At 45.1% G+C, this 17,549-nt stretch overlaps 1 non-coding gene across 1 annotated transcript; it reads left to right on the forward strand.

Moving 5' to 3' along the window:
- The first annotated feature begins 781 nt into the window (after positions 1 to 781).
- Trnaa-cgc lies at positions 782 to 855 on the forward strand. Its single transcript has one exon. It is a non-coding gene; the product is annotated as a tRNA-Ala (tRNA).
- Positions 856 to 17,549: the final 16,694 nt, after the last annotated feature.

The following is a 17,549-nucleotide window of genomic DNA, read 5'->3' on the forward strand; positions in this document are numbered from 1 at the left end:
GTCACCACCACCACCTCCACTACCACTTACTGCAGCCACTACTATTACCACGACCACCACCAGCACCACTTAGTGTAGCCACCACTGTCACCACCACCACCTCCACTACCACTTACTGCAGCCACTACTATTACCACGACCACCACCAGCACCACCACCACTGTCACCACCACCACCTCCACTACCACTTACTGCAGCCACTACTATTACCACGACCACCACACCACTTAGCCACCACCACCACCTGCAGCCCTGACCACCACCAGCCCTTAGTGTAGCCACCACTGTCACCACCACCACCTCCACTACTGCAGCCACTACTATTACCACGACCACCACCAGCACCACTTAGTGTAGCCACCACTGTCACCACCACCACCTCCACTACCACTTACTGCAGCCACTACTATTACCACGACCACCACCAGCACCACTTAGTGTAGCCACCACTGTCACCACCACCACCTCCACTACCACTTACTGCAGCCACTACTATTACCACGACCACCACCAGCACCACTCACTGCAACCACCACTTATTCCAACACACAAGTACACTACTAAACATCATTACAGGAGTCTCCCCTATACTCTGACACGTTTTCTTTAATAGAATTTTCACAGAGTACAGTAAATGTTATATAATACTAAGTGTTATTTTGTAATTTGTATTCAGGTGTATTGCGTCTCATATATTACTTTGTATATGATTATGGCATATATGTTATGTCTGTAATGGTGTGTTAATATAGTGTGATATATTATATTAATTTCTGAGTGGCGACCTGTGGTGCAATGGTCAGCATGCTCGCCTCGCAAGCGAGTGGACCCGGGTTCGAACCCAGGGCAGGGTGAAATTATGGGCAAGTTTCTTTATGCCATTTGCCTATGTCTACCCAGCAGTAATTGGGAACCTGGATTTTAATTGATTTGCGGATCGTATTCCGGGGTAATGGTTAGCCAGTGCAGTTGGCGAGTTGTCCGGTCTTCTCGGACTATTCATTGACACTGGGTCATGCAGCTCGTTAACTCAGGGTATGGTTGTTGTGTTGGCAACAGCTTCTACACCTTAAACAAATTTACGCCTCGGTGGCCCTTGTTACACGAGGGGCACATCCACTAATTAGTGTTTAAAGAGAATATTTCGTTTTCTTTTTTTCTTTACCAAGTTTAATTCTCACTGTATTATGAGAACATCTTGGCATATAAAGATAACTTAAGTGGTATACCATAATTATACAAGTGGGCGTGAGTAAACTCTACCAGAAAATGCTTAGTGTACAGTATATGATATAGGTTAAGAGCAGGTGTTGTTATTATTCACTACTACTAATATTATACACTGTCCATAATGTTCTACAGACACGAGTAAATAAACAAGTAAATAATAGTATGTTTATTTCACGTGATTAGTATTGTTCTAACTAAATTCTATCAGTTCACACACACACACACACACACACACACACACACACACACACACACACACACGTTGTGGACATGTTATGTTGTCAGTACGTTACATACACGTCAACTTCACGTCATCAACACATCAATCACTTGTCACGAACATGTCTCACACACGACGTCAACATGTCACCAACACATCATTAACCCATCACGGACACGTCATCAACATGTCACCAGCACGTCGGGCCAGGAGACAAAATGGTCACTAACACCGCCGCCCTCATTAACGTCACTAATGACTACATCACACCTCATGACGAGTTCCTAATTACCTTAAAGTGTCATTAGCACGCCAGGTACAGTCACACTGGTCTCTCTTACCTGTAATTTCTCATATGAACGTAATTAAAAGTAAAATCTTAATTGAACTTAAAAACAGATCAATTAGTGAACTCTGATGATAAAATAACATACTGAAAAAAATTATCAGTTATCTTCAATATGTTCGTCAGAGTGAGAGAGAATGACACTCTTATCAGACAGTTTATGGGACAGGTGACAAATAAACCGTCTGACGATGTGACAGTCGAGGAATTAGAGCAAACAAGATGAAGAAAATCAGATTACGTTCCAAACATCAGGTACACCCCCACCCTCCCCCCACCCCCCTGTCAGGTAACACGGGGATAATTACATAACCTACGGATCAGGTGAAGATTAGACTCCTCAGATTATTTCACTTAACCTAACTAAACCTAACCGAACCTAACCTTACTTAACCTAACCTAACCTAACCTAACCTAACCTAACCCCCATACCAGGCAGTGTTATAGGATGTTTTCACGTGAACACAATTCCACAGCATCACTTATAAGACCCGTGTATAGATATATCACTCTAAATCACTTATATTTTCTAATAGTAAGTTATATCACCTACTTAGAGAGGTAACATGCACTTACATCGGACACACTCATAAAGCCGAACCCCTTAAGTGAACGAGAAGTGGAGACGAACGACGTTAGACGAGGAAAATTGATGGCGAGAGAGAGAGAGAGAGAGAGGTCAAGTTGAGGCTCCTGAAGTGTGAGGGGATACATGCTATATTCTTTAAGTTATGTTCGTTATATAGTAAGATATACTTCACAAGATAAATATACTGTATAAGTGTGAAATAGATCATCCATCTTCATTTAATGGTATCTTGTTATTCATCTTATATTCACTTTAACGCCGCACTCAGCTACGTGACTCGAGATACAAAATTTGCAATGTTGGAAAAGCACAGCAAAAAGAACGTTAAACCAATTACTTAATTTGCATATTTATTAAAAGTGGCTACCACAAACCAACCAAAGATAACCTAAATAATTTATCCCAAGAATGTTGGTTTAATTTTGATTACATTTAGGTAGTTTGTGTTGTCTGGAAAAAAAAAGATTTTAGTGATACTGTTCGTAGTACTTTTCCAACACGAGAAACACCCTACCCATGACAGCAGATGGTAAACAAACAGTGACGTCATGACAGAACTCCCGACAACATTCAGACGACGATACGGAAACAAGATTAAAATGGCTTTATATCTATTTGTATATAAATTCATGCATACATACACGCTTATACAATATTGTATATGTTAGGCTCAGAGACCGAATTCGTTCACTGACCTAAAAATACACCCTGACCATAACCCGTTGTGTGGACGGGTCAGGTGTGTGGATGGGGTCAGGTGTATGAATGGGGACAGGTGTATGAATGGGGACAGATGTATGGATGGGTTCAGGTGTATGGATGGGGACAGGTGTATGAATGGGGACAGGTGTATGAATGGGGACAGGTGTATGGGTGGGGACAGGTGTATGGATGGGTTCAGGTGTATGGATGGGGACAGGTGTATGGATGGGGTCAGGTGTATGGATGGGGGTCAGGTGTATGGATGGGGTCAGGTGTATGGATGGGTCAGGTGTATGGATGGGTCAGGTGTATGGATGGGTCATGGATGGGGTCAGGTGTATGGATGGGTTCAGGTGTATGGATGGGTCAGGTGTATGTACTGGGCTTTTTAAGAACACCGTCACTAGAAAATTATGTCATAATTTTTTAATGAGAATATCTTGATGAGGTTTCCCGAAGCCTTTAACCCGATTAGTTCACAAACTCCTCAGTCCGTTGTCAACACTTGGTGTGTGTCTCACCCTCTACCACAGTAGTTTGCCACCACCATCACTCTCACTGTGTGTTTTTCTCCCTTTCCCCCATATATACGTGGGTGGGGGGGTGTAACTACATAATTAAAGACAATAAAGGCATCCTTCAGAGCTGGAAAGAGCATTGCCATTCGTTGCTCAACTGAAACACCGATGTGGATGTCCTGACTACCCAACAGGTCCTTCAGCATCCAGAGCTGACCCACCTCAGCTATCCTCCATTCCTGGATAAGGTAACTACTGCCATCAAACAAATTAAAAATAACAAAGCCTCTGGGCCTGATGGAATCCCAGCCGAGGTGTATAAAGCAGGAGGACCTCTGCTTACCAGCAATCTCGTCTCTCCTGGATAATATATGAAAAAAAAGGGAAGAACCCCCCCCCAGCTCTTAAAGACGCCTCCATCGTCAATATTTATAAGAACAAGGGAGACCGGTCAGACTGTGGTAACTACCACGGGATCTTGCTACTGTCCATAGCTGGCAAGATTATCACCCGAGTCTTCCTAAACAGATTTCTTGAGGCAGAAAACTTCCTCTCAGAATCTCATTGTGGCTTTAGACCATTATGTGGCACCAGTAACATGATTTTTGCTGCCCGCCAGATACAGAAAAAGTGCAGAGAACAGCGTCGTGATCTGTACATTGCCTTCATCGGCCTAACCAAGGCCTTCGACACAGTCAACAGGGAAGCTGCCCACCAAATTTCATCACCTTTGTGAGGCAACTCCACGATGGCACGAACGACAGTGTCCTGCACAATGGCACCCAATCTGAGGTCTTCCCCATCCAAACCGGGATTAAACAATGGTGTGTACTGGCACCAACTCTCTCTTCCATTTTCTTGGCTGCCTTCCTTACTCGTGCCAGTGCCAATTTAGCCGGCGGGGTGGACATCGAGTACCGGAGGAAGGGTCTTTTCAACATAAGACGACTCCAAGCAGGAACAATGGTGTCGGCAGCTCCCATTATTGAACTTCAGTATGCAGACAACTTCGCCCTTGTCGCTCAAAAGCGACCTACAGGAGATCCTGAACACCTACGCAGATGCGTATGCGCACTTCGGCCTTGAGGTGAATGTACGTAAGACTCAGACTCTCTTTCAACCTGCCCCTGGTTCAGCCACACCTCCACCATCCATCCAGCTTAATGGTACTACCCTCTAATGTTACCCAATTTCAGTATCTCGTCTCCCACCTGTCCACCACTGTGGACATCGATGAAGAGATTCAACATCGGATCAGATGTGCATCTTAAGCCTTTGGCAGACTCCGAAACCGTGTCTTCAGCTGTAGGGAGCTGAAATTATCTACAAAGTTAAACGTATATCGAGCAGTGGTCCTCCCCACCCTGCTATATGGCAGCGAGACATGGGTCACATACAGGAGGGACTTCAATGCACTTGAAAACTTTCATCAACGTAGTCTACGTTCCATCCTCCGAGATCGCTGGGAGGACAAGAGAATAAATGCCAATATTCTTGCTGACACCAACTGTAAGAGCATCGAGGCTACCATTATCCATGAACAACTACGATGGACTGGCTATGTTACCCACTTGGACGACAGTAGACTGCAAAAGCAGCTACTTTACAGTCACCTAACGAATAGTAAACGTAACGCTGGCGGGCAACTGAAAAGGTATAGGGATAGTCTTGAGACAAACCTGAAAAAGTGCCAAATCGATCCCCTCACCTGGGAGACGGTTACTTCATACCATAACGCTTGGAGGAGCACCATACAAGAAGGTGTCAATACTGTCGAGTTAGCTAAACTGCAAAACGAGACAGACAAGCCAACGCCGGAAAGACGCTGCCGCCGCCCCTCCCGCACTAGATGAAGCCCTCCACAGGTGCAACATCCTTGAACGACCCTGCTGGTCCCGTATCGACCTCTTTAGTCACCTCAGAACTCACCAACGTAAGTGACATCCTTCGCATACCATTGTACGAGTATCATAGCTGGATGATCGTCATACTCGATTCCGAGATAAAACTGGCAAGCAGATAAATATATCACATACGAGTAATTATGGTCAACATTTGTTACTATAGAAGTGTAGTTACTGCGCTGTGGTGTGATTTAGATGCGACAACGAGGGAGGAGAGTGAAGAAGGTAGGCAGGCAGGAGAGAGGGAGGCGTGTGCAGCGTCCAAGTCACCTTTAATACACCCAGACCTAAATGGGAAATACGTCTCTTATCACTAGTTGGCAACTGATACGCTTGACTTCGTGAGGCCGCCCTGGTGGTGGAGGACAGGGGGAGTCGAACCAGTGTGCTGCATTTCACAATTTAAATATGTTATTTCCACATCACCACCGGTACTTAGCGCTCTAATTTCTACTTAGTGATGTAGTTAGTGTTACTGTTGGGTTATTAAATGGTTATCTACTGATTGAGGGTAATTTGTTTATCATCTTTTAATTGATGTTCGTTTGATGTGTCACTCATAGTTAAAGGTTATGTTAGGTTGTTTGTGTTGTTGGATATGTTGTTTGTGTTGTATATGTTGTTGTAGTTGTTATTTGTGTGTGTGTATGTGTGTGTGTGTGGAGGGAATGTAGTCATGAGGAGACTTGTAATAACTTTATTTTGCCTCTACTGTATACTCCTCCTCCTCACACACACACACACACACACACACACACACACACACACACGAGAAATACGAATATACAATCCTACTACTGCTTTAAGTATTAACATCTTGAGCTTTACACACCTCAATAAACTTTAAACAGGTGTGTGATGCAAGGAGTGTGAAACAGGTGTGTGATGCAGGTGTGTGATGCAGGTGTGTGAAGCAGGTGTGTGATGCAGGTGTGTGATGCAAGGAGTGGCGGGAGGCAGCTCGGGCCCCCACAAGCTCCTGGTCTGGATTTTTCATAGCATTTCAAACGGTAAATTTCCCCCTTAAGGAGATAAGAGAGAAAGAATCATACACACGGTAGAGACTTAGTTCAATTATACGGTAATTATAGGTCACCATCTTTGTTATAGCTGAAGGGTTGGCTAGATACGTTCTCTCGTCCCTAGTTAAGAGAAAAAATTTACTGTGTGGATCTTTGTAATATTTGGGGCTTTAGTGTTTGAGTTCTCAGTGTTTCGGAATATTTTTTTTTTTTACCTTTTGACTGGGATGAGGGAATCCACTTAACTGTAGCTTCTGACGTCATGCAAGGCACCATGACGTTATCTAGTGCACCATTTACCTCTCGTTGTTTACCTGAACGAGTCAATAGGGTTTCTCGCATTACTATTTACGAGGGAAATTAGCGTGTGATGATGATGTGATGACCCAAACCTTTAGTCACCGCCGCGTGTCAAGTCATGAATAACTAACGAAGTCACAACAAAGACTGAAATGAAAGACTTACATTTGGCTCATAAAGGGAGTTAAGACTTTAAACGCCTGTGTGTGGAGGTAGGGGTAGGACGAGTAGGTGGAGGGAAGGGACGAATGGGTAGAGTGGAGGGACGAGTGGGTAGAGTGGAGGGACGAGTGGGTAGACGGGAGGGACGAGTGGGTGGAGAGGAGAGACTGCATTATACACATCTAGATTTATTCAGTGACGCAGTATTTACATAAGATTTTGTTTATAAACACCTGATAAGTCAAGGTTGTCAAGGGCAACCTGTTAGTGGTGAAGAGAAGAGAGAGACGCCAAGACGCTGGTCATTTCAACTTTAGTAATAGTACTTACAGCTCGAGAGTATCAGTGTTGCCAAGCGCTCAGGGGTCGTCAAGAAGGCAATTGACAAGGTCCTCTTTTGACGCAGACTCTGGTAACACTGCTTAGATGGGGACCTTTTGATCTGTCCCTAATAACACACCGCTTATAAGTCTTCTTCTTTTTTGGGGTCAGGATTGGTTTAAATACTGTTCTGTAGATGTCACTGTTTGAATCACTGCATTTAGTTCAGTGATTGTTTTATTGGCAGATTTCCTCGGTTACTAGGTAGGTTTAAAGACTTTTTTCTGAACGAACTGTTGTAGTATTAGTCGCGTCACTGACCACAGTATATCATAACCTGAAGGGACTCGTCGAAGCTACGAGCAACAGATGAAAATGTTTGCCTCAAAAGCGGTGGTAAAGCTAATGAGCCCGGAAGCCATCGAGGTAAAAATTAAAAGTCCCGGGTGATGAAATGGAGACTTGTAAACCCTTGTGGTCGGCGGAGTGCGGGGTAATGAGAGGGAGAGGATCCCTTGAGGTAAGAGTGAGTGAGAAGCAGCGCGAGTGAGAGAGTACGGGAGAGAGAGCCTGAGGGAGTGAGGCGTTGTGTGGGAGAGAGTGAGAGAAGTGGTGGTGGCGCCAGGAGCAGCTGAAGCGACAAGACGGAGCTCCTCCACCTCTGAGGGGGACGAGTGTGGCCGAGGTACTGGAGGCGCTTACGCCCCCCTCCTCCCCCCACCCCCCCCTGCCACACGCAGGTGTCGCACTCTCACCTCAAGCACACCTCACGCAGGTGATGCAAACCTCGCGTGAAGGGCACCACACGCTCACTCGCCTTACTTCACTGTGCCGTAGCGATATGCAACTAATTTGTACCTTGAAGTCACCCAGGCATAATTGGACGTGGGAATCGCGATAAAGGTATACTCAGGTGTCGCTATGTGTACGTCAGCACCCGAGTGTCGTTACTTGAACATGGGTACTCGGACGTGAGTGAAGGAAGTGTAGCAGATCAGCGGAAAAGTGGAGGTTGCATAATATAGTGGAGGGGCGAGCTAGAGGCTGAAGAGGAGGACAGTGTGGAGGTCGGGAAGGGGCTGGAGGGTCAATTAATACACACAAAGTTGACGAGTGAATGAATAAGCTGGGTGGACTGATCCAGTGGGTGGCAGAGAGAGAGATAGGTGCCGTAGCACAGTGGGTGTCAGATATAGATGAAGTGGCTCAGTGGGTGGCAGAGATAGGTCGAGTGACACAGTGGGTGCCAGGAAAGGGAGGAATGGGTGGAGAGGAGAAGCGCGTAGGTGCAGGGGAGAGACGAGTGAGTGGAGGGAGAGACGAATGGGTGGAAGGGTGAACGAGTGGTTGGAGGGGTGGACGAGTGGGTGGAGAAGATGGACGAGTGGGTGGAGGGGAGGGACGAGTGGGTGGAGGGGAAAGACGAGTGGTGGAGGGGAGGAGGAGGGTGGAGGGGAAAGACGAGTGGGTGGAGGGGAGGGAGGAGTGGGTGGAGGAGAAAGACGAGTGGGTGGAGGGGAGGAAAGAGTGGGTGGAAAGCCTCTACGTGTTTGTTCAGCATCTGAGGGTCGCTGTCAACACTGCCACTGACTCCTTATGAAACCTGGGCCGGAGAAGTAGTGGGGAGGGCAGTGGGGAGTGATAGGGGGGTAAGGTGGCGGAGAGTAGCAGGGGGGGTAAGGTGGTGGAGAGTGATAGGGGGGTAAGGTGATAGGGAGTGGTAGTAAGAAGGGTAGTAAGGAAGGGGAGAAGGTCTTAGAGGTGACGGGGTGGGGAAGGTAGTGGGGAATGGTAGGTAGCGGAGACGGGTAAGGAAAATATTTGTTACTACATTCCCCCAAATTAAAGATGTTGACAGAATCACCGCGACAACCTCTTAACACACTGACGCGGGAGAGGATGGCTTGTCTATGTCATCCATGTGTGATTTGTTACAGTTTCTCCTCCATTTTTAATTTTCCTCCGTTTTCAATGATTAATATTACAGGGTGTCCATAAATGATTACCTCGATTAAAGCATGTGAGCATATTGTTTTTAGGGTAATCATTTATGGACACCTTGTATATCCCTTTTCAACTTTAGATTGCCCCCCTGCACCCAAAAAAAAAAAAAAAAAAAAATTATGGTATGATAGTAAACATTAATAAACTTCAAATTAAAATACCTCTACGCAAAACACCTGTAATTTATGACGAGGTATTTAAAGGGATTCAGAATAGAGTAATAAAGCGACTATAGTTTTATCAGTATAGTTTTATCAGTTAAGAGTATAGGAAGACAGACAATAGGGGCCAATAATATTATAGGGAACAGAGGAAAGCACAATCAGGTGTTGGGAATTATCGACTATATCAGAGCTCTAGAGTATAAGGAAGCTGAGAGAGATGATGATGACGTCAGAGCTCTAGAGTATAAGGAAGCTGAGAGAGATGATGATGACGTCAGAGCTCTAGAGTATAAGGAAGCTGAGAGAGATGATGATGACGTCAGAGCTCTAGAGTATAAGGAAGCTGAGAGAGATGATGATGACGTCAGAGCTCTAGAGTATAAGGAAGCTGAGAGAGATGATGATGACGTCAGAGCTCTAGAGTTTAAGGAAGCTGAGAGAGATGATGATGACGTCAGAGCTCTAGAGTATAAGGAAGCTGAGAGAGATGATGATGACGTCAGAGCTCTAGAGTATAAGGAAGCTGAGAGAGATGGTGATGACGTCAGAGCTCTAGAGTATAAGGAAGCTGAGAGAGATGATGATGACGTCAGAGCTCTAGAGTATAAGGAAGCTGAGAGAGATAATGATGACGTCAGAGCTCTAGAGTATAAGGAAGCTGAGCGATGATAATGATGACGTCAGAGCTCTAGAGTATAAGGAAGCTGAAAGATGATGATGATGACGTCAGAGCACTGGAGTATAAGGAAGCTGAGAGAGATAATGATGACGTCAGAGCTCTAGAGTATAAGGAAGCTGAGAGATGATGATGATGACGTCAGAGCTCTAGAGTATAAGGAAGCTGAGAGAGATGATGATGACGTCAACTTGAAGAGAATCTTTCAATGGTAATGATATCAATACAGAATCCTTGTTTGGTAGTTTCAAATCTCATGTCATCTACCACATTATAACCTGACAAACAACAACTGTAGGTTATGTATCTATGCTACTGTGCCGACTAGCATTTATATATGTAATTACGTGGCAACAGTGCACGTGTTATGTGGCAACATTGCCCCGAGGCTGCCATATGGCAAGGCAGTCTCAGTCTGACTCTGTGGGCCGTGCATGGCACACGCTAGTCACTACTTGTATTTCTCCTATCCATTAATAAATGGACTTCAGTGTCACCCGGTGTTTCCCTACCCATCACTGCCTTCTTCAGGGAACACTTGGAACCTTCATGGCGCTGTGAGTAGGATCTGTGGACTTACAAGTGTGTGAACAATGGACAGTTAGCCGGTGATGTGCGACTGCTGACGATGTGCGCGTCGACTCTTAGTGTGTTGTGTTGTGTTGCGTTGTGTTTCGCCGCGACGTGCAGTGTTGCGCCGTCACAGTGCGTTTTAGTGACGGTGGTAGTGTTAGTGTCAGTGTATTAGTGTGTCTAGAGCTGAGAGTTGAGCATTGGCCTGTCTTTTGTGGTACCCACGGAGCACGCAGGCGTACACCCTTCTCGTGTGACATCCGGGGAGACACTGACGTTCTTGCCTCCGCGGCGGCCACCAGGATGCTCTCTGAGACACACACACACACACACACACACACACACACACACGCACGCACGCACGCACTCACGGACAGAACAGTGGACTCTATGCGTTATTTCTGCGCTGTTTATGTCATATATATGTGGTTCGAGCTGATGAGGCGCCACTTTATATACTAAACAGCGCAGTTCAAGCATACTAAGATGGGCGGTAAGAAGGGACAACGTCAAGATGGGAGACACGACTCCCCACCACCTTCTCCTCCACCGGGCACAGACTCTCATCCTCCACCTCCAGCGACGGACATTGCCACAATTCTGAGGTGGATGGACGACAGGGACGAGAGACGCAGAGAGATGGAACTTCAGAGGGAGGAGACACGAAGAGAGGAGGAAAAGTCGCGTTTTGATGCACTATTGGCGACCGTGGCGCTAACCCACCCTCCCTCACTCGCAGGTTTCGCGCACCAAGGCGCCAATACCCTCCCTCCTCCACCACACCAGCGTCCTCCAGGCACTCTTGCTACTCCAACAGCTCCCAAGGCATCTGTTCAACCCCCACCCGCCCTCTCACCATACGTCACGTTTCAGCTTTTTCGTGAGTGGAGGCGGCGGTGGACACATTACTCCACGATGGTGGACCTTGACAGCATGCCTCCAAACAAACAGCTCATCCAACTGCGGATGTGTTTGTCGCTGGAGACCCAGAGAGTTTTGGAGCACACGTTGCAAGTGCCTCCCGATTCTACATCTTCAGTGACGGATGTGCTCGACCTTTTACAGGAGCACGTTAAAGGTCGGAATAACGAGGCCTTGCGTCGCCGCTCCTTCACCAGCTGCAAGCAGGCGGAGAATGAATCCTTTGACGACTTTTTTGTACGTTTGAAGAGTTTGTCGGAGGAGATCGACGTCTGCAAGGCGCACAGCCAGGAATGTGAGGAAGCCTGGATCAAGCACGGGATCTTGACAGGTGTCAGGCAAGAAGAGTTGGTGCAGCAACTCATCCCCCTGGACGCTTCCTCCACACTCCAGGTGGTAGTGACTGAATGTCGGTCATATGAGGCCACCAAGTCCGCCACCTCTGCCTTACGGGCCCCACCTGCTGTGAGAGCTATCTCACAATGCAAGAAGGGTAAGAAGGTGGCCAACAACATGAAGGCTGCCGCACGTTCTTCCACGCCTCCGCCTAGTGCTTCCTGCACGAGGCCACAAGTGTCAGGCCTGCGGTTGCTATGGACACTACGACAAGTGCTGCCGCCAACCCAAGCCCAAAAGCCCGAGACGAGGAGGAAAGCAGCGCACTTCCCTCGGGGTGGTTCGTACGCAGCCCCCTTCAGATGGCCCACACAGCCCCAAGCAGCAGCTGAGTCACATCAGGAGGGTGGAATCGACCACACGCCCCAGGGCTACCCCTTCCCCTACCATCCGCGTCGCCGTCACACACGGTGATGTGTCGGGTCACATCGAGGTGATACCGGACACCGGCGCTGATACTACGGTGATAGGCCTGAAGCACCTCCAGAAACTGGGCCTCACCAAACGCGGCCTGGGACCACCGCTGCAGCTGCAGTACTACAATGCGGATGGTTCCAAGATGCCGGACGCTGTGGGCTCCTTTCAAGCGGAGATCACTTACGGCGACAGGTCGTGTCACGGATGGATCGACGTGCAGCCTACTCTCGCTACACCCTTGTTGTCGTGGGAGCACTGCAAGGAGTTAGGCGTGGTGCCCAGAGACTTTCCCGAGCAGATCCCAGCTGCTCGGTAGACCACCAGCAGGGTGCGTGAATCAACGAGCGACGGGCCTGGCGCTGCTGTACAGAGCTGCCCAGAACCCGCGTCCACTCCCACCCACACAGGGCGCTCCCCTGCCCAGATCCTGTATGGTCACCCTCTCCGCTCTTGCGTTCCTGCACACGCCAAGGCCTTTGCGAAGGACTGGCAGACCAGAGCCGAGAGCTGCGGCGCTACACGTGCCCAGGACGCCAAGGCTTGGTATGACGACCGTGCCCACCCCCTTCAGCCGCTGGAGATTGGTGCCCTTGTCCGCGTCCAGGACCCGGCGACGACACGTTGGGACAAGGTGGGCATAGTGATGGGCGTCGGCCGGTCGCGGGACTACAAGGTCAGGATGCCGAGCGGCCGCGTCTGGTGGAGGAACCGCCGCTTCCTCCAGCCAGTCCCACCCCTTGCTGCTGGCCCCCTGACCGAGGACGAGTCCCCTACACCTCACGAGGATCCGCCCCACAGTGCACCTCGACGCTCGCAGTGACTTAGGACTAAGAAGTCCGCTCAAGACAAAGACTATGAGCGTGAGGGGGGGAGGGAGATGTAGGTTATGTATCTAAGCTACTGTGCCGAGTAGCAACCCTGTATATAAGCTACTGTGCCGAGTAGCAACCCTGTATATAAGCTACTGTGCCGAGTAGCAACCCTGTATCTAAGCTACTATGCCAAGTAGCATTTATATATGTAATTACGTGGCAACAGTGCACGTGTTATGTGGCAACATTGCCCCGAGGCTGCCATATGGCAAGGCAGTCTCAGTCTGACTCTGTGGGCCGTGCATGGCACACGCTAGTCACCACTTGTATTTCTCCAATCCGTTAATAAATGGACTTCAGTGTCACCCGGTGTTTCCCTACCCATCACTGCCTTCTTCAGGGAACACTTTTAACCTTCAACAACCACCTATCATTTACCACACTATAACCTGACAAACAAATCCCACCTGTCATCTACCACACTATAATCTGACAAACAACAACACTACATGGAACACAGCTGGCCAAAACAAGGGCCATATGGTTTAAAGGTGGTCTGGCCAGCTCTACTTGCGATTGCTGAATAATTAATTGACCCCCAAAAAACGTGGATGCTGAGTAAAGTGTGGCGCTGGTCGGATGCAAATGCTTCAAACATGAATTAAAATGCAACTAGCCCACAACTGCAATGCAGGGAGAGAAGACCTGCAGTGACCCGCCAGGCATGTGTGTGTGTGTGTGTAGTGTAGTCATTAGTTGTTCTCAGGGTTTATGTATCTACGTTATCCTACACTTGTGATATCCTGCAGGTGTGTAATTAACGATACATTACACCAAACTTTTGTTCCATTGGATATGTGGAGAAAAAACCCGTCTTTCATTTTCAGAGGAAGAGCTTTTTTGTTGATTGTACATATTCGTTTGTATGGATACGAGTAATTAGGATAATTTTAGAGATATCGAATCTGTTTATGATTTAATGAAGGTTTATCTTTTGGGGCAAATAATTTCAGGTAAGGTTTTGTCTGTTTGGTTCCGGTCTTGAGGTCTAATTAAATGAACTATACGAGTACACAAACATATAAGTACTTAATCCATTTTTCCACATATTTCCGTCTCGAGTTTACATAACGGCTGTGACTGTGTTCGTATATAGAGTCCCATCTTTCATAATTTTTTTATTGTTGGACAAGTAGTGTAATTACTAATCTTGTTACGCGCTCGTTGTACTAATTATCTTTTATCATCGTCTTTAAAAAAAACAAAAAAAACTTTGAAATCCTGAAATAATTCCTTAATCTTACTGTATACTGTAGAATCTGAACAAATTCTCCTTCTACTCTGACTGAAGTTTCTAGTGGAGGAAGGAAGGATTTAGTGTAAACGAATCTATCTCAGAGTGGTGGAGGGACGAGCTCATTTTCTCCTCTTGACAAATTTTGTTGAGTGTTTTCGTTTGTCTGATAATTAATTGGTGGGTACACATTAATCAACCATGACTAATAATTAACTATAAACTGCGTAATCGCGACCTGTTCAAAACGTTTACTTAATAAATGAGTAATCAAGGGTAATCAAGTAATCAACAAAGGCCTACTATACATTTATAGCAAAACTGACTGTCTCAACACGTGAATACCAAGCTGATATGATCTCCAGAAGCGATAATAACACGTCAGTCACCATCTAAGACGATGTAAAGGAGGCGTGAGTTTTTATGCCAGTTAAACACAACGTCAACATTACACACTATAGTAGTATCGACACTTATAATTTTGGCTAATATTCCAGAAACACCGACAAACGAGTCTAAATCACATGCCAGTGCTTGTGGAAAAAATACCATAATTTATTTTAACAAGTATCTTGGGAATATTTATCACGCTCAGTTAGTTACATTGTTACAAAATTCTGAGACAGTAGTTTTAAGTACATAAATTACTGCTCCACACAGACAAAAATATTGATGATTGCCCTACCGAGAGAATAGAAAACCATTTTTTATAAATAGATCTTTCACAGAAAACGTTTACCCAAGGTACCATACAGGCGTAACTTACCTAATTTGCGCACAGTGCTTTTTCTTGCATTTAATATCAGAGTTACTTCCTTTTTTATCTTCCAAATAATTAAACTTTTCTTGGCAATTTATTTTCAATGGAAGTGAAAATACGACTGTACTTTGAAATTAATTTTGTAATGTGTACAGTATATCAGCCATCTTCAAGTCTGTGTTACCCACGGCCAATCATCCAGTCCAGTTTCTTTTTTTTGGGGGGGGCATACCACGAGGCAACTATCAAACAGGGAGGTACTACCGCCTGGGAAGATATTGGAAGCATAATGTGTTGTCTAATGGTAGACCCTGCTGCTATATGGCATCACGAAAATTGTGACCAAGTCCCAGGTTGCTGATCTGACTTTCTGCCTCATTTACACACAATTGCAGGGTCTCAATTGTTTCTCTTACTTTGAGGACACAACAAACGTATATCGTTTATCACTATTATTTTTTGTATTTATGGTCCCTTATCATTATTATCATTATTATTATTATTATTATTATTATTATTATTATTATTATTATTATATTTTAGTTAATATATTTTTAATTTATATTAATTAATAATAAATATAATAATTATTATTATTAATATTATTATTTTCGCCTCCAGGCCCTGATGTGGGCCGTTGACCTGTGCCCTGGTGGGTTACTCCCGTATAACAAAATAATAATACATTCCATGACGTCACGCGAATAAACACATAACAGGTGTTGGTCAAGGAGCAAAACATTTCCCACCAACCACACGTCTCAGTTATCTATCCATGATATTTATCTGAGTTACTCTTTGCTGTTATTAGTTTTGATAATTTTATTGTATGGTTATTGAACACTTGTCTTCAGCTGCGACATCAATAATTACCCAATGTGCTATTTTTTAAAGATAAATTAGGATATTGACTTTCCAATCCCAATTTAACCCAACCCTCCTCGTCATCTCTACCACAACAAATAATTCATTAAGTTTGGAACCTTCGCTCAATAAATCCGGGACCTGCCGCTAAATATCGTACACTCAACAGTTCTCACCATTCTTTAAACACTTACTAAATCTGTCATACGTAATCATACAAGGGGTGTATCTAGATAAGCAAACAGAGATAACATTCTACCCCGCTATACAGTAAGTAAATTTATACTTAGATAAATAAACATACATCACCCTCCCCCTATCAGGCCACCATTCCCAGTGACAACAAACTCCTTAATGCAGTCTAATAAGATTCATTTGATAGAGCTTCAGATTAATATGGTGTGGGCTGGTGTGAGGGGAAGTTATCATCACTGTTCATAATTTAGGTGTACTCCTTCCTGATCGTGTTGTGAAGAAAAAGGACTTTACTGTATTACTCTTGTGTTCAATATGCACTTTTTCCCCTTGGTGTACATCGAGCTGTAAGAGGATATGAATTTTTCTATGTTGAAAGTTAAGAGAAAACGAGGAATGAAGGATGGAACACTGGTAAATTTCTCACTTACGCCTTACATGACACAAACCATTTCAGTGGCTTATTCGTACCATGTTCGTATTTGAAAACGAGAAGTATCATTAATTTATATATGCTAATGAGGTATTCTCTTGCTGGAAAATGTCCTCTTTAACTCTTATAAACTAAGGAACACAACTCACTCCTGAAAGAGATCATACTAAGATGTGCAGTAAAGGACAAGTTTATTATTACTGATTCACATGAATATTTGGCAGCCTAACTTATTTTTACTTAAGATAAACACTCCAACACTCCCTGGAGGGGGTTAGATAAGGTTAAGCTAGCGTTAGGGTGTTTCATGGGGTGAAATAAATTATTAATGGTTTCACGGATCATTATATCGTCCAGCACCATTAAATCGTCTTCAGTTTATTGTTCCCTAGCTACCATAAACCTTGAGCGAGTTGGTGCCATAAATTTGTCGCAGAAGAGCACAATCAAGAGACATTCTGTTTCTAACATACATAGAGGAATTTTTATTATAACAAACACCGCAGTTGAAAGAAATTGATCATAAGGACGAGGCTTAATTTATAGCTTACCGTCATCAAGTTTATTTATCACAATCACATGTTATTCCCTTTAATGTAAAACGTAATAGTTATATAAGGGCTGGAAGAAGTTAATGAAGAAACAGTTTTTTTAATATATATTCTCTTGTGTACAGCAGGAAATCTTTGGAAGGTAAGATAAATTTTAGATTCATTATCGTTAAGT

The sequence above is a fragment of the Homarus americanus genome, unplaced genomic scaffold (assembly GCF_018991925.1).
Source record: "Homarus americanus isolate GMGI-L3 unplaced genomic scaffold, GMGI_Hamer_2.0 scaffold56333, whole genome shotgun sequence".
Lineage (NCBI taxonomy): Eukaryota > Metazoa > Arthropoda > Malacostraca > Decapoda > Nephropidae > Homarus > Homarus americanus.